Below are 18444 nucleotides of genomic sequence, written 5' to 3'. Positions count from 1 at the left end.
AATAAGAAGGGTAGTAAACATTTTTACTGGCAAACTAATATTCATGCATCTTTTGAGTGAACTATGCAGTTAATATCACTTTGTATTACTCAAAGTGCAGATGAACATGTCGACCCAGTTTGCTGTGTTTGTTCTTGATCTCATGTATTCATTATGTTGCAGTTCCTTCAGCTTCCCAAAAAACAGACTCCCTGGATATTTGAGTCATGTTAGAACAAGAACAAAATACTGGTGTGAAATTGGTGTTGTTTTTTTCATTTGTGAATATTAACATTTCTGGTTTATATTTAGCTTCACTTCATAATATTTTCTGATAAAGTCATTGGGGGAAAAAAAATGCTTGCAAAGACAAAAAATTCCAGGAAATAAGAGGAAACAGAGTGTCTGCCGTGAGCTGCATTAAAAGAATAAAAAGCTCCTGTAAAGGAAAATGATTATTTAAGTGCTAAAATACTTACAACATGTGTAAAGGTATAGCCAACACTTTTATTGGAACAGTTTTATGTTGAGCATGGGAGAGCTGACAATAGCAGACATTTAAACAAGCAGGGCTTTTTCCTCCCCCGCTGAAGACAGAGTAATAAATTTACATTCCGATAGGGGGCAAGAGACTTCTTGGCGCCTCTCCTCGTGCCAGACAGAGATGAGCACGAAGTGGTTCGCCCTCTTACTGAGATTAAGTGTTTTTCCCCTTCTGGCCGAAAACAGGTCTCTGATTGGTTGAACAACGGAACGCCTTCGTTGCATAGATTAAAATACGGAAACACCCCTTTTGTTTAAAACGGAGTGTAAAGAAAAAGAGGGAGAGAGTTTTTCCATCTTTTTTCCCTCTCCACGTGGGCGCCGTTGTCTGTCTATGTGTTCTGTGTTCGTTTGTCTTCCCCTGGTGTGTCTTTATTTTATTTTTATGAGTTAATGCATATCTCTGTATCTCTGCAGCTTTGTTGATGAATTAAACTCTGTGATCTGTGACGTCAACACGCTGTGTTAGTTTCGTTTTAGCAGGACGCCGCCACTCGCCAAGGACTCGGGAGAGAAAAGAGGAAAGAGCCAAAACTTTTTGTCCAAAGCTAGCATTAAATGATCATCTTCCTCAATACTCCCTAATTAATTCTTCATTCGGTTTCATTATATTGGGCGCTGTCAGATATTTACTTGTCTAATATTGGAACAGATCAAGGTTGGCATGAAGCACAAGTCATTAAACATGACCTTTTCCTCAAACCAAATCAATCACTTCAAAGTCACGAACCTACCTTATTGATATACAAACCAGATGGAATGTTCAATCCAATACAGAGCCTCTGCAGCTTTCAACAGTTCCCTGCTCTTTCACAAAGAGGTATTTAAACAAATACCTCTTTTATTGTCATGCACCAGCTTATAGAAGCAGAAAAGTTACAGAAACATCAGAGACAATCCATTTGTGATAGAGCTAAGAAAAAAAAACAAAAGCAGATGATAAAGTTAAATCAGGACTTATTCTAGGTGCCTGAGTGGGAATCCTAAATATGGAACAAAAGAATAATTCCTTCCAGACTTACATTGGTTCATTTTGTTGTCTAATTAATTTGAGTAGAGGTAGAGATAATTTCAAGGGTTTATGACCCAGGCTTCATAATCACCGCCACTGAATATGGGGAACAGGAAACACAGTAGGTGTGATGGTTGAAAATCCGAGTAATTAAGTCATGAGTGTTTTGATCAAGTCTCAGGAATCATTGTATTTGGATTACCTCTGCTTTTGACACCATTCCATCAGCAAACAGGAAATCTTCAGTCGGAAATTGACACCTATAATCCAACTGGCCTTTTATGGCATGCCGGTTCTTAATGGAAGAGACCTTTGCATGAAACTCTGAACATTTCCCATCACTATTCATTCCACACAGCTATAATTCAGCTTGTAATATCCCTTGAAATGGTAATTGAGCCTCAGTAAACATTACTTATACAGATGCTCTGGGAAATTGCAATTTGATGAAATCCCTCTCCAAAGGAATCTGTTTTGATTTTTGTAATGATTTGTTGTTTAGGTAACTCATCCACAGCACGAAGAATGTTTTACAGTTTACTTCCCAAACATGCAGAAAGAAATATTTTGCTTTCTTACTAAAGTCTTGCCAAAGCTTATGTAAAAACAATCTTGTATATTCTGCAAATAGCAGGATATACAAGATTTTTTTTTAAAAAAAAGAAACAAAACAAACAATGTATAATTTCTGGCATGTTTTTATTCATAACTAATAGAAGATAGAAGATAAAAGAAAATAAAATCCTCCATATCCCCTAGGAGGCTCAGTAGAAGATTAAAGACATACTGAACACAAGTTATAAAGTACTCTTTTAACCACCTGTCAATTTCTAGGTCATATTGAGCAATTGTTTGAAGCCCCAGATAAGAATAGAAAAACTAGTTTTGAAGTAGTCCTCAGTCTTCTATTGACAACTGCTTGTTTTATTTGGATTTAAACCAGTAATAAAAAGACCTTAACCACTTTTGAATCAACTGTATAGCACAAAAATAAATACTTTTTTTTCCCCCTACAGGGGGTCTTTTGTGGGCTCTAGTGTCCCTTATATGAAAGTAGGCTGACAGGAAAGGGGGAAGAAGAGAAGACATGCAGCAAATATTACTGGGTCCGGGAATCGAACCCGCAACGACCGTGTCGAGGACTCAAGGCCTCCAAACGTGGGTCACGCTATCCCCTACGCCACCACAGCACGCCCACAAAAATAAATACTTGATAGATTACTATAGGACCAAGTACAGAAACCAGGGTACTTGGCTATCAGAATTAAAACTAATTATTCAGGAACAGTAAATTTGAAGAAAATCACTCTACATAAAAATTACTTGGGAGAAAAAGGAGGTAACATTTTCTTTATGTGCATTTTCATGTCAAAAATAATTGCTGTATTTAACAAAATAAAGAGCTATCTAAACAGGCTGTTTTATTTAAAAAACCAATTCCTGGCCTTTTTTTAAAAATCATTTTATCTACTGTTAAGGAAATATGAATATTGTTGAGTGTTTAATATGGCTAATCTCATGCCATGTGCGTTTAAGAGATAAACATTCCTATTTGGACAAATGTTAAGCAGAGATAAACATTCTCCTGGCAGGGCTGTAACTTAGAGCAGCCACAAAACACTATTCTCTTGAAAGGCTTTAAATTAGCAGGCCATAAATAATATCTTCCCCTGCCGAGAGGTCGAAGGTTGGGGGTTTCCCAGGGGCTCTGAGCTGCATCTGGAGTTGAGCACAGATTTCGAATCTGGGAAACATCTATGTTTAATTTCGGATATACCTTTTAAATATTGTTCGTGATAAGGCAAAGATTCAAATCTTGGGAGATGCTGAGTCCAAAAGAGTAAAATAGGTTTTGTGAAAATTAACTTATAACTTTAACAACTAAAATGACTCTTGAGTTTGGTCATTAAAACTTAGGGGAAGGTTGACGTTTTTCCAAGGTGGTTCTCTGATTGGTTGAACAACAGAACGCCTTCTTTGCATATATTAAAGTGAGGAAACGCCTACTCACTATAAAGTACATGTAACGCTAATATACAGAGAGTTTTTGCCATCTTTTTTCTCTCCACGTTGGGCGCCTTTGTCTGTCTGTGTGTTTCGTGTTTGTTTTTGTCTCTCCTTGTGTGTTGTTATTTTATGAGAAATGCATATCTCTGTATCTCTGCAGCTTTGTTGTTCATTGCTTTGTATGAATTAAACTCTGTGATCTGGGACGTCAGCACGCTTTGTTTAGTTTCGTTTTACAGCTGGCCGCCGCTCGCCGAGAAGAACCCGGCTGTGTTGAGGAAGAGACGAGCCAAACGTTTTGTTCAAAGTTTTAATACATTCTTCCTCAATACTACAAAAACACTTTTTTCATACTGGACAAAATTACCTGTAAGGACTGAATAACTGAATGATCAATGAATTTCAATGATAAAATGCCTTCCTCGAGAGAGCTGCGGAAACTTCTCTCCTTGGATCTACTTCTAAAAATACATTTGTATAATTAATTAAGACCCAATGTCCTACAGTTCCCTGTTGTCCAGCCAGTGGGTTTTGATAACCCTTCTGTCTACTGTATGTCAAGACATGTTTCCACACATGGCATCTGACAAGCAGAGGCAAAGTCTGTCACATGTCAGCTACTGTCGCTGTGAAACTGAGAACAGAGATTAAAATGACTCCTCTAAGGTTTGTCATGAAAGCCAAGGCAGCAGTCTCCAATGTTTTTATAACCTTTCTCAGAATTTTCACACACTATCAGCTAACTTCAGGTTAAATAATTTAATTTCAATTTTATGTTTAGTATGCTTAGTAATGTTTATTTGAAAAGCACAGGTGAATCCGTAAAAACTAAAAGTGAAACTGGACTTCAAGTTTTGATATTTTAGTTCAATTCATTTCAGTTTAGTTTATCTATATTGAATCAAATTCAACAAAAAACTCAAACAAAAAAACATCACATGAAGACTTGTTGTTTCAGGAAATTTTCTATCTTCATTCTTCCTTATGTTTCTCTTTACATTTTTTTTTACTTTTTGACCAGTAATTTAGGATAGATGACACAAAATAAACTCAATGCAGAAAATCAAATCCCCAAAAATTCAAAAACAAAGGGTTGATAATTTAAAAGGTGATCAGCCCTTATTCGGTCTTTATATCACCATCAACTGATGGTTCATAAGATGCACCTTCAATCTGTTTCAGAAAACTGGTTGATCGTTGGTTGAGCTAATCTTTCATGTTAGAGAAACTCAGGACTCACTTGGGAGCAATTTACCAATTCAGGACAAATTTAGAGAAAAATATAATATAAATAAATTTAAATATGATTGACATTATGACAACTTCAAGACTTGTGCATGTTAAAACTTACACAATGAACTTATGCTGTTCATAGTGTAGTTGAGACAATTCAACAGAGACACGTTTAACACATTTTGATCAACATGATTAAAGCAAATTAAAACGGAGAGAAAGCAGAGAAACGCATATAATCGGTTGCATGATCTACAAAAGCATTTGCAACTTTCTCAAAGGAATGAAAAACTCATTTTTTGATGTGCAGAAGTGACACAATAATTTGAAGATTGAACAAGTAGTTTTAAGAATTTAAATTCTGTTCTGAGAAGTGCACCCAAACTGAGAAAAACTGTAAAATATTTAATATTTAAATTTCCTTATCTTAAAACCCTTTAACTGTCATGGACCCAGTGACTTTAATAATCTAAGTATTTTGGGTGTGACAGTCAAGTGTCAAAGGAAAATATTAAATATTAGCTCTGATGCCAAGCTTTATACTTCCAAGTATTACCAAAGTATTGAAACAAAAGCTAATGTGTTCATCACAATTTTAACTTGCAAACATGAACATTTCACACTCAAAGTATTTCAAATTAATTACTGAACCAAACTTGAAAAAGTTGCGTCAGGAAAATTAGCATTAAATGTTCCATATAGCAAAAATGTCTAACTGCAGTGCATGTACATAAACAGCGTGGCTCAGAAATTACAGGGAAACGTTTCTTTATCAGTAGGTTAAAGTTAGCTAACTTCAGCTAAAACTGTGAAAGGAGCTCACCTGTGTTGCAGAAATGTGTTGTCCTTCTACTTCTTCTCCCGAACGCGCAAAAATAGCAGAAACTTGATTTCAAAGACAGTAGCCGCTTCCTGATAAGGACCGGGCCTACAGGGATCTCAGCACCATGAGCTAGCAGCTTTAGCTAGCAGCTTAAGCTAGTGCACCGGGCTCTGTTAATACTGTGGTGAGTTCAGGACGCCCAGAGCCACCGCTCAACTGCCGGATCAGAGTTAAAAGAAACTTGCTGCTGATGCTGCTGGATCAAGCAGAAATACAAACTAGAGAACTCTGTGTTTACATGACAAATAACAGTAACTGTAAACCCTGCTGTTTAACACAATGGCAAAATGAAAAACTCTCTAGATTATTCTCTACTAATAGCACAATGTTTAAAACCAAGTGTGGGATTTGTGAAACTTCAATAAAGAGCGACTTCACAATTCACACTAGAACTGCTCTTTATTGAAGTTTCACAAATCAGATAAAGGTTTCACAAATTAGTACAGTTAATTTTAGGGTAATTAACTGCTGGCAATATTACAATATTTTTCTATGAATTTTATAATTACTTATATTTTTACAATGTATTCCTGTGTTTTCTACATTTCATGACTGTCAAAATTACTTGAAATATATGTTTATTGAGTTATTGTAATTCCATGTATTGTCTACGGTAATATAATGCTTTGGATATTACGGTCAGTAACTGTTGGTATTTCACCATTTTTTACAGTAGATTTATGGAGTTTTTTACAGTGCATGTTAATTAAAATTCTTCTAGGAGTTATTATAGATTGGCAGGAAAGATCTCTTGCAGCAGTCTGTAACACAGCGAATCTGAAGAAGCTTCTGACTGAGGACACCCTGTTTTCCCAAGACAGTCTCATAAAGAAGTTGTTCAGGTTTCTCCAACCAAGCCCTCTTTCAATTAATATCCAGGTATCTCTCCTGGCTGCCACCAGGGAATACTTAAAATGTTGCTCTTATTATGGATATATTCTGTTCAGTTGTTTGCTATACTTGGTTCAGTTGTTGCTAGTTTGATTGGTAGAGAAACAAACCTCCAGAGTTTTGAAGATAATTTAACCTCTACAGTAGGCAGCATTTGGCTATTGATTGGATTGATTCAGCATACGTACATGATGTTCAAGCTGTGCCTGGAAAATTTCTAAAAAGGTTCCCTTTTTATTCAATTGAGCATCTGCCCCCCAAAGCCTCTGTGCACACATTGGTTCTTAGCTAAACTTCTGTCTCTCCTATTTTTAGACAAATTAGTCTGCATTCGTTGCAAACTCTTATGTGGCATTGGTCCACATTATAAAGGTCTGTAGGAAGATTTTTGATTTTGTAAGAAAAACATGAGTGGTGCTACAAATCAAGCAGAGAGGCTTGAAGAACATTGTTCCTCAGCGACTTCTAAATGTGTGAATGAGGAACTGCTTGACAAGAAGACTCGAACTGTCATCACCTTTTAACTTAAAAGGTGATGACATTGTTGTTTTTTAACAACTTGTTTCAACCATGCAGGTTAATAATATATCTCACATTTTATCCTATCTTTCTATCTGGACTGTTCATTTTTCCAACTTAATTCAAGCTTTAGTTAGTAAGATAAATGAGAACTGTTCTATCAGAAAGAGGCAATAAAGTGATTTTCCTCATTCACTTTCTGAATAATCTCACAGTGACCTTAGTAAAGTGACGGTCCAGGCTTTGTTTATGGAGAGCTGAAGGGGGAGTGTGGGGGAAAAATAGTGTGGTTGGGAGGAGGGAGAAAGAGGGGAGCGCAGTGGTGCACAATATATCTGTGGTCAAAGAGATCCCTCTACAGCTACAAAGAGTGATGACATGTCTGATTACATTTATGTTTGATTGAGTTTAGTGCTCCCTTAAGCTAGCTTGGGCAAAATGAGATTTTCTCTTCCCAAATATTACCTTGAAAACCTCTTCCCGGACATCCATCAACGTCTTTTACACTTTAGCACTTTGCCAATTTTACACATCCCAGGTACACCTTCAAAGACGTACCTCCTCTCCACACATTAATTTGGTCCAAGCAACATAAACCGCCAAGATCTTTTGGCAATTACAAGATCTGAAAGTGTGTAAAATCTTTGAAGAAAGTAACTGCTATTTTCTGATATTTTTTTTTTAAAGCTGCAAAACAACCACGGTCCTTTAATTATCCACACAAATTTGGCAGTGAGGGCCTGTTTGCACATACAGTTAGGAACAAATGTTTCTCAACTGCATCAATACATTACAATGCATACAGGAAAAGCTGAATTGTATAAATCAATTACGAAATGCCATTATGCTTTTTAGAAAACGTAGCCAAAAAAGTAATGCAGGGAAATTATTTCTTAAAATTTTGACATGTCCATTTTGGCTTTATTCTTCCATCTACTCAGATAGAAAAAGAGCAGAGAAAAGCAAAAAATCATACGTTTGATTGCATCAGTCTATATGCTTGTGTTCCAAATCTGTCAGTCTTAATGTAGACATCCATCTGTCCTTCATCAGATGGATAGAGATTAAACTGTAAAACGGCACGGTGGTTACATTTGCGGGGGAAAACAATCAACTTTTTTATTTTTTATTGTGCCCTTGACTAAATGTCTTCACTAATTCCTTATGTAAATGAAGCTCATTGTGTTAGTTAAAGTTGTTTACTGATGTTCATCAGATGTGAACACCATAATGTGAGAACCTGGTTCCCAATGAAAAGCAGCGTTTAAACTGCGTGAACTGTGAAAAAACATGTGGTGTCCTCCATAGTCATCAAGGTCTCAGGAGTTTAAAAAGCTGATACCACACTTATTGACCATCAAAACAACAACTTAACTTAAGGCTTTTGTACACACTTTTACCAGGAGTGTCACACTTTTTTGTATGTAGACAAAGACAGAGCATATTTTTACAGTGGAAGTAAATCATAACTAATTTTTATTTGAGTGAAAAATCAGAAAAAGTGTATATTCAGCACTGAAGTAAATAGTTTGTAGCTCCTTTAACTTCAGTTACATCTGTGAGATTTGGGATTTGTCGCCAGGTTTTGACATTTGGAAACTGATATCTTTCACCATTATTTTTAAAAAATAGCTCACATTGACTAAAAGGCTTCCCTGACCAGTAATTGTCACATATTCTCTATTAAATTAAATAAATCTGCATCAAAAGTATAAATAATACTAAGTTACATGTATTTGTTCTTGCTTTGGATATATTTACATAAACATTTTCTAGACTGAAGACTGTTTATAAAAGTAAATTGAATATTTATTATTAAAAATTTAACTGCTACCTTTTTCTCCAATACATTTAATGTCTGGATCACAACCTTTGGTTATTCATACATATATAATCTTCCTTTGCAAAACCAATGCTCTATTTTAGAGCTGAAATACATAAAATGGGCTCTGCAATAGATATCTACATATGTGCTTATATCTCACATGCTGTGCAATTATCTTATCTTTTTTAATCCTTTATTTTTTTATAAGGAAAGCACGTATGAATTTAATCATCATGAGAAGATGCCTTTGCAATTTTCACACTTTTAGATTTGCATGTATTTGCAGACAAAAGCAGTTGGAGAGAAACATGCCATGTCTTTTCCTTTTTTTCCCAGTCACTCCTATTTTTGTGCATAGATAATTTTATTATGGAATGCCAAATAGTTCACATTAGTCATTTACCGTTATTTCAGACATCGTTGTTCATTACAATTATTGTTCATGTCTCAAAATAATGACATCACAAGAATGTGCAAATGTTAAGAATACAATCTTTTTTTTTAATTCCCTGAATCAAAAGTATAAAACACAATGTAACTGTTTGTTATGTTTCCAGAATATCCCAAGGATAAATATATATTTAATGAAGGCTAATTCAAGAAATTTTCACTCCTCATCTTTCACTGGTAAATGTGATGAGGTGTTTGGTTCATATCAACACACCGACACACTGTACTGTAGATCCTTTGATCATGTCTTAGCTGAGATTTCTCATCTCTCTGCTGGAGATGCCTATAGCCTGCCCTCACACGGCAACTCCCGCTGAACTATTGAAACTGATTATTTGACGAGATATCACCTGTGTGGCTGTTTGATCTGCAAAACATGATGTTGAGATTATTTTCCTGAGCAGCAGCCTTGAGCAGCATTAAAACAGGAGCAATTAGATTAAGATGAAACCTTTTAGTAACTTTAGATGAGTTCTGAGGGAGAACAAAACTCAAGCATATTTTATTTTCCCCAGACTCAGCTCAGATATAATTATTGCGCTATTAATCACAACTAGTTTCTGTCCTGTTCTGCTACACCTCTACAGAGATGGAAAGGTACATACAAGAGGGTAAACAAATGACTCTATATTATGCAATCTATCAATATGAGGGGAGCCTGTAAACACCAAGCTGTCACATCCAAATGAAAGTCATTAGTTTGCAGCAATCAGAGCGTTTGACTGCCTCCAACACAGACTGCCTGCTGTAGTGCAGTTGGCAGTTGTTCTATTAATAACCACTGATATGATGGCACCTGCTACAAAGAGACACAATCAAGACTGAGGAACTCACAGGTGTTTGGAGTAATCTGCTTTTTAGTCTGTCGAATTAGTTTTATAGCTGGTCAAGTGAGAAAGTATGATCAGTGTAGAATGATATGGAAGCTATTAAACAATGGGAACCTAAAGGTTCGGTTCCGGAACATCCTGGACGAAAACAAAAAATTTGCCGATGGGTGCCAGTTACTTTGAGGATATATTTTCTTGGTTTTTACAGTAACTGTCTTTTATCTTTTTAATAGGCACATTTATATAAGTTTGAATATCATTGGAATGTTGCTTTATTTCAGAAATACCATTCAAAAAGTAAATGCTATATATAGATTTACTACTTCCAGAAAAATATGTCAAATACTTTTTTTTTTCTGTTAAATTTCAGAAAATTGTAATATTGTATGCCATCAATTTAATGACACAATCATCTTGGGTAAGATTAAATGTAATTTCATTTATTTGTTGATAGCACAAGTGGTCCTAACATCAAGTATCAATACTAGTAATAACACAAGAAAGCCAAGAGCATATTTCACTGTGGTCTATCTGGTACCCTAAAGAAAATGTAGCTGTGCTTTTGCATAATAGTGACTAAAACAGCAGAAGCAGCTGTGCATATGCAACAAGGTCATTTAACTGTGAGCATTTGCATAACACTGTTACCATTTTTCAAACTAACGAATGTAAAACCTTATTAAAGATTCAAGCAGAAATAGGTGACACTGCTACGTTCGAACTTGTCTAATTTGAAAACAGAACATTTCAAAGACAAAACAGAGGTCTGAAACTTGGGGATTCTTCATCAAATGAGCATTAATTAAAAATTATGCACATCAAATCCACATTTAACTTCCCTCAGAGCATCTCATCCAGCTCAGAACATAAGAATAGCAATCAACCCTCACCCAGAAATCATCCTGACTGTGTCTTGAATGTCTCCAGGGCTTTGCCTTTCACTACCCAGTTCATCGTTTTCAGCTTCTCGTCAAAGTGAGTTCCTATTTTTCTCCTCTGTTTGATTTAATTATGCTATATTTGTCTTGTCTATATTTTTATGTGCAAGCTGCAAAAGAAGGAATCTTTGTTAAAGTAGGGCACCTCTCTCATTATATTCTCAGAGGAAAAAAAAGACTGCATGAGGGCTTTTCACTTCATTATCATTCCTAAGAACTTTCCAGTTTTTTTTTTTGTTTTTTTTTTTACAAATCATTAAGAAATGCCTCTCCTGCTCAGCATATTTAACTGTACCATTTTAGTATGATGTTTTAGCACATTACTGAAGTAGGAAAAAAGGGACAGCTACAGTTCTATTTGATTATTGTGCTCACTTTTTGTACATCTCTGGTTTTTGCTCAATTTATCACACTCATTGACAAATAAGTCATGCAGGCTCAAGGACACATGCCAGGACTTCTTAAAGCTAGTGTGATAGTATAGCAGTATTTCACTTTTACACATAAGCATGAATGCTGGAGATACTAACCCCATGGGATTTTGCTGGAATGTTTCCAATCCAAAATGCTCTTAAACATATAGTTTCATGTTTAGTCACTGTGTTGGATAAAGTAATGCAAATAACCACTGTGAGTTATATTGTTAAAGATTTACAAAGTTAAATCTTTACAAATATTTAAATACTTGTAAATATTTAAATATTTACAAATATCTAAATATCTGTAAATATTTAAATAATAATAATAATTGCATGACGTTCATTTCATTTTCATTATTTTCACATTCTTGTTAAATGCAGTGCTGTTATATGTGAATTAGAGACTGCTGAAGTGAAAGAGATGTGGCACACAACACCTGTTAAAATATAACAGAGAGCTTTTATGGTCATCACTTTTATAATACGCAAATTGTTTGTCCAGATAGTCTACTTAAAAAAATATGCAATAATTTTATGTTACAAAGGTTTTATTCAGTCTCTTTTTGGTATGAACTGTTTTAATTATTCATGACCAGATGTGACATTTATTGAGTGTTTTAGGCCTTTTTTAAAATGATACCTGTTATCAGTAGTTAGCAGCAATAGCTGTAAAAGCATTCTGTGTAGTTTCTTGATTGTAAATATTTGCTTATTTTCAGTAACACTCCATATGATCCATGGTACCAGCTGGAACATCAGTTCATGTTAAAGGAAGGAAATTAATATTGCCAAAGAGTCACATCAGCAAAGGTCAATTTCAACTTGGTATTGTGGTACCAAGCAATATACGTAGCTAGCAAGCTAGCTTGGATCTACTAGCAATATAGTCTCTATACTCTAGACTATATTGCTAGTCTAGACTATATTGTTAGACTAGCAATGTAGTCTAGTCTATATTGCTAGACTATGCTTAGTCTAGCAATATAAAATAAAGCTGTAAAAACTGAGATCTTATTTATTTTACCGTGCCAATTTAGAATGCATGCCTCCTAATAAGCTAAACATTAGCAATGACTAATTGAAGGCTCATCATCCTCCATAGCATAGAAATGGTTATTTCCTGCTCAAAGACTAAAACCCACATATTGAAGGCTATGTTTGGTACAATACACAGCAAATATGATGTTGCTTTCAGTGAGTTTTTGTTTCATTTTTCAGCTTTGATTTAATTTCGGAAAAAATGTGGGACTAGAATATTTTATGACTAGTATATTTTGTGATGTTTATTTTATTTTCAGTCCTTTCTCTCATCTTTAGATTATTTTCTGTTGAAACTGAGAAGAAAACAATATTATTTCTTTATTGATACATACTGTACCTACTTGTTTGACCTTGATTAGCAGAAAAGCTGGATATAAAGGACAGGTATATGAGAAAAATATAAATATTTGTTTTGATGACTTACTAGTGTTGAATAAATCATTGCTGATCATTATGTTTAGCATGTTTATATTGTTTTTTTCTTATATTTCCATTGCTTTTGGTATTCAGCTATCTCTATAAAGCTGCTTCAGGAATCCTCTAAGTTTTCCTAAGAAGACAACTGTCAAAAAAAAATCCCACATCATTTTATTCCATTATTCACAAAATGAAAAGAGAGGAGAGGTGACAGAAAATGGGTGGAAGAGAAGATTCAGAAACCCAAGGTATGAAGCAATCAGCTCCTGAAAGGTAAATGGAGAGCATTATAAAGGGCTTGTGTAATCCGTTGTGCCATAATCACATACACAATCGCACAAAATTGCTCAAGTTGAATCTGGGCTTTACACAGAGACACTTATATGCTTATGAATGCGTCTGAGTCAGGTTGTACAAAGACATTCTAACAGGTCAATCGGTGAAGTCAGGAGATGAATCATCAACAAAGCAATAACAAAGTGTCCACAATTTGCTGCTTATGATCCTGTGTGTACTACATCTCTGATGGGGAATCCGACTTCACTGCGGCTTCAATAGTGATTGAGCAGATAATGAGAATAGATTTTTACTTTAGATGCCAATAAATGTACATATCTTGTAGTTCATAGAACACAAAAAAGATACATTTTCAGCCCCTAAAAGTGTTTTTGTGCTTATTTCTCAATCTTAATAAAATGTTACATGTATGCAGATGGCCTCCTGAAAAGTTTTAAATTAGAACACCTTTATGATCCCAAAGAATCAAGCTTGAAAAAATTGTCATTGCATGTCCAAGTTTCTCCTAAATGAATAATTTGATCTGCTATTTTTTTGCAATGTAATCCATAATTAGTCAAAACTTTAAATTACGACTAATGTATTAAAGATCTGTGTTTTTAGTCAACAGAAGTAGTTTTGAAAGGTTGACTTTAGAAACAATGTTGTTTTTAGCCTTCACCTAGAGATCTAAATAATATGGTAAAAAAGAAAATGCCAGTTCCCTGTCTAACATGATGTTGATCACCATTTGTCTTCCACAGCTGTCCAGATTTAAGTTCATGTTTGGATTGTAAAGAAAAGAGAAAGAACCAGAGAATTCATTAAAACTCATGCTCTAATGGGTCAGAGGTAGATCTGTTAATTCTGTTGCAATTAATGCACTTGTTTACATCATAAACATTTTACATTTTTCTGTTTTTTATTTCCCTCCGATGAAGGTTAGGTGTTCATACTGTAAGTGTGGATTGTAAAAGCCTGACTGTGTAGTCCTGAGAGAAAGATAAGGTTTGATAAAAATTTGCTTTTGAACCAATATAATTAGTTTTAAGACTGGTTTCATTAAATTCATATAGTTCATCATGCAACATCAATATTACATCTAATCATCTAACCAGCTACACCCCACATCAATACAACTGCCACCACTTTTTGGTAAAATAAGGACCAGGAAAAAGTTTAATTAAATAGAACAGCAACTCGAAACAACCACTTAAGCAAAATAAGAATGTCAGAACGTAGCACATACATGTTTGAGTTTAAGAAAGAATTCAAGGAGGTGACTGATATCTAATTAAAATTGGCACTTGTACTGATTGTAATATTGGTGATGTGATAAATAAGTAGCAGAAAAATGTAGTTGTTCTTGGCAGCAGTTGTGGATATCTTTCTTATCTTGCTTCATGTAATGTTAAGCTGCAGGGTGCACAAGGTCACGTCACTGCGGCTGTGGCCTGACAGTCACTTTGTGAGGGACTGGCACTTCACACAGCAGCATCCGAGGCTCAAGAAACCTACTGTTAGATCAAAGTAAGCCTGTGCTCCAAGATATCCATCCCCTAAGCCACAGATCCCAAGCGTATTTGAGCTAATGGGACTTCCCGGAAGGAATCATCTGAGTCTGAAAACTTCTAAATGATGGCAGTGGCAGCGCTGTCTGAAAGGTTCCAATCTCATCTCCAACAGAGATTTAAATTCTGACTCCTGCAGCATACTGAGTCAAAGTATTGGCTGAGTAACAGTCACCGCTGTGTAAAAATTGGTAATATCCCTGTGACCATGACTTAAATTTTATCTGATGTATTTTTTCTGCATTTTTTGATTATACTGGCTATCTTTAAGCCAGCTGGTGCATATTTTAGATAGGAATATCTTTGGGGCAGAGAAAGCAAAGAGCAGGCATTTATTTCTTTTTCTGTGTGACTATCTGAGTTACAGATCATCCATGTAAGGGGGAAGCAGCACATTCAAGAAACAATGTAATGCAGTTTTCCAAAAAAGTCTGAGTAAGTCTTTTTTGCTTTCTGTGGATATTTTATGAGAGTATGCATCTTTCCTTAAGTTCTAAAACAGTTTTTTTCCAATTTGAATGAGTCTGTGAAATCTGGAATAGATAAAACAAGCAGATGTTGGCATCTTTGAGAAGCACATGCTTGGTTATTTTGGGTGTTCTGTATATTCATTTGATTTATAACATCACAGATCTCAACACTGACCAGAATAATGATGTATATTTCTTGGAGGTTCCTACACAACTAACACTTTTTTCTTTCAGTCTACTCATTTCAGTCCTTCCTTCCATCCATACAGTCCTCCTCTTCTGGTGTTCAACTCTGTCCTGTTTAAAAATGCATGTAATATTCCTGTAAAAGACATTGTGTTGAATAAGATAAAGGCATAATTATCTTTACTAAAGGCTCTGACATGAATCAATACAATTCCAGTTAATGACTTCTAAAATTGTTGCTAATAAAAGTATGCAGGAGCCTTTTTGTCTTTGGCATGGAACACAAGGCAACAATGTTTCCCTAAATTTGGCTTGTGAATGCTTAATTATCTGACAACAGTATGTTTGACAGCAAGACATTTAATGAGGTATGGAAGATATACAGTACAGACCAAAGGTTTGGACACACAGTTGTGTCCAAACTTTTGGTCTGTACTGTATGTTTTGTATTTCTTTTAAGGGGAAAACTGTATGACCAGGGCCCAGGTGGGCAACTAACAGTGACGCTAAAGAAGACGAAGAGAAAGCGATGTGATTGGAGTGATTGGAGATAGGCGGGGGAGCAGAGCAATTAACCAGGCTAGGCTTAGGGCTGACTTGCATGAAACTACTACTTCTGCTTTCTCCTACTTTTATTTATTCCAAGATAGAATAGTTACAGTATACAAGCAAGTATTAAAGCTGTGTCTTTTGTTGCTGCACAACAATATCTTGTATTCTTCTATTCAGGTGATAAATCTGTCACAAGATATATTTGCTTTTCAAGATGCTGTCTTGAAAATCCAGGTTAAAATCTGAAGCAGGAATGGAAGTTGTTGAGACATTCACTTTTTAGCAGCCATTGGACCGATGGTTGCCATGGAGACTGAACACAGTTCTGGTGGAAAGTGCTGACAAAAGGCTTCCACATATTTAGGCGTATTTCAAGTCTTTGAGGTCTGTACATAATGGAGGTGGACTCAGTGTGGACTCCACGTGGACGTCCACTGGTCACGTTCACACAAAGGTCAGTTTTAAAGGTCACAATATTAGAAAATATAGAAACTTGTATGATATATCAATGAGGGAATATAAGGACTTTTAGAGACCAATGAATATGTGCGTAAAGATGAGGTGTCACGTTAAAACATGAAGAAATTTGTTATGAGAAATGTAGTAATTTTGCATCCTCAGCTATGAAGTTTCAACCATCTGCTCACTGCTCCAGACGTCCCTGCAGCTCACAAAATACGTACAGTATGCCCATGTATGTGAGAGCCTTAAGTATGTGGGAGTCGGTCTCGATAAATCATTAGTTTTGTTCTGGCTCTGGCTCTCCATAATGCTTCTGCATGTCTTCTGAGAAGACCTAAGAGCTGTGAACACATCACACAAGCGCAGTGCTCTCTATACTGGCTTCCTGTCTACTTCTTGGCTTTGTTCAAGTTTTTATTGGTTGTTTAGGATTCCTAATAGTATAGCATTGCTATATGTTATTTGAACCTTTGCACCTTTATGCTGTAGTTATAACTTGAAAGTTCAGAAATCTATTTATCTTAGACATTCCTGGATCCAGGCTCAAAAATAGGGGTGACAGATCTTTAACAGTTGTGGCAGCCAATCTGTGAAACAAACTGCCTTTGCTTTAGGTTCCAGTGGAGCAAACAGTTTAAGCCGCCTGTGTGAAATTTGTTATATATGTTTTATTTATTTGACCTGTTACTGTTTTTTATTTCAGTGTAGTTTACTTTTTTATTAATTACCTTAATGATTTCACTGGCTAGGTTAGAACAAAGGAAGGCATTTTTATGTCACAGGAATATTTATCAATGACCCACAAAAGTCTAATTTCTATGGATATATCTGATTTTCCAAAAGATTCACCTTTGTTGTTTTTACGAATATAAAAGAATATTTGGCCAAATAAGATTAATTTGAGGAGGAACCGGTGTTTGTACAAATGGCCCTTTTTAAAAAAAAAAAAGACATTTCCTTGCTGTTTATGTAGTGGATCTTATGGTGTGTTAGACTATTTCAGCTGTGTAATATTAGCTAGGGTATATCCACTTTTACATGCACTAAATATGGGCAATGAGCTGGCATTATCTGGACTTTATTAGTCCTTTGATGCATTTTACAAGTACACATTTTCTATTGCAGTTTGGAAGTTGACAATGAATTTTCAGCAAGTTTGACTTGATAACGTGTTATGTATCAGAAGTCAAACACTTCATCACTGTTTATTTGACGATGTTTGATTCAATCTGTCATTTGTTGTGTAGTTTGTGATTAATATTTCAGCGGTAAGGGTCTGTGGTGAATTTGCCCAAAAATATGAACATGACAGGCATACAAGTACATTTAACTGTGACAAATTTTTATTTCATTATTGCATTTAGTTGATGTGTAAGACCGTAAGAACTATCTTCTGTAAACTTGTTGTTTGATTAAATGATTTTTATAGAGTTTTCCTTTCTCCCAGCTGGCGCACTGGGGAGTGGAGAAAAACAAACAACAGCTCTGCTGAGATTTCTACTGAAGGGTAGAGAATATAAATCTGGAGGAATGTACGACTCTGTGTTTATTCCAAATAATAACTCAACAGTGTTTACATTAGCCCAACTTTGCTAAACACTCATCAATAATGCTGAGCATTAATTTATGGAAATGAGCTGATTATCTTCGTGGGAACGAGTCATTAGTGTGTATTCGGCGGTAAATATTCTTCAAACTTTGCAGATAGATTTTTCATGTGCTGACATTTGCTGAATGCTGGATTTGGTGAGTAAGTGCAGGTGCCACAGGATCAAATGAATTTCTTTCGCACAATAGTTCACACAATTCTGTTCCTTTAGACCTATTGTTATGGGAGACAGCAGTTAGCTATTTTATCACAGTGTACTGACGTTCATCAGCAGCAGCTAATTTCAGAAAATTGGTATGAACTAGTCTATCATCAATACATGTCTGTCTCT

At 35.4% G+C, this 18444-nt stretch overlaps 1 protein-coding gene and 1 long non-coding RNA gene across 3 annotated transcripts in view; one reads left to right on the top strand and one right to left on the bottom strand.

The window, feature by feature from the left end:
- The window catches only part of LOC114146468 (metabotropic glutamate receptor 4-like), a 180424-nt gene that overhangs the window by 77080 nt on the left and 84900 nt on the right, over nt 1-18444 (bottom strand). The gene's annotated exons all lie outside the window — the stretch shown is intronic.
- LOC114146477 (uncharacterized) lies at nt 4680-17645 on the top strand. The gene is made up of 3 exons (XR_003595903.1): nt 4680-4908; nt 8284-8285; nt 17630-17645. It is a non-coding gene; the product is annotated as an uncharacterized LOC114146477 (long non-coding RNA).

Source organism: Xiphophorus couchianus, chromosome 1, assembly GCF_001444195.1.
Source record: "Xiphophorus couchianus chromosome 1, X_couchianus-1.0, whole genome shotgun sequence".
NCBI lineage: Eukaryota > Metazoa > Chordata > Actinopteri > Cyprinodontiformes > Poeciliidae > Xiphophorus > Xiphophorus couchianus.
This window is presented reverse-complemented; position numbering and strand designations above follow the sequence as displayed.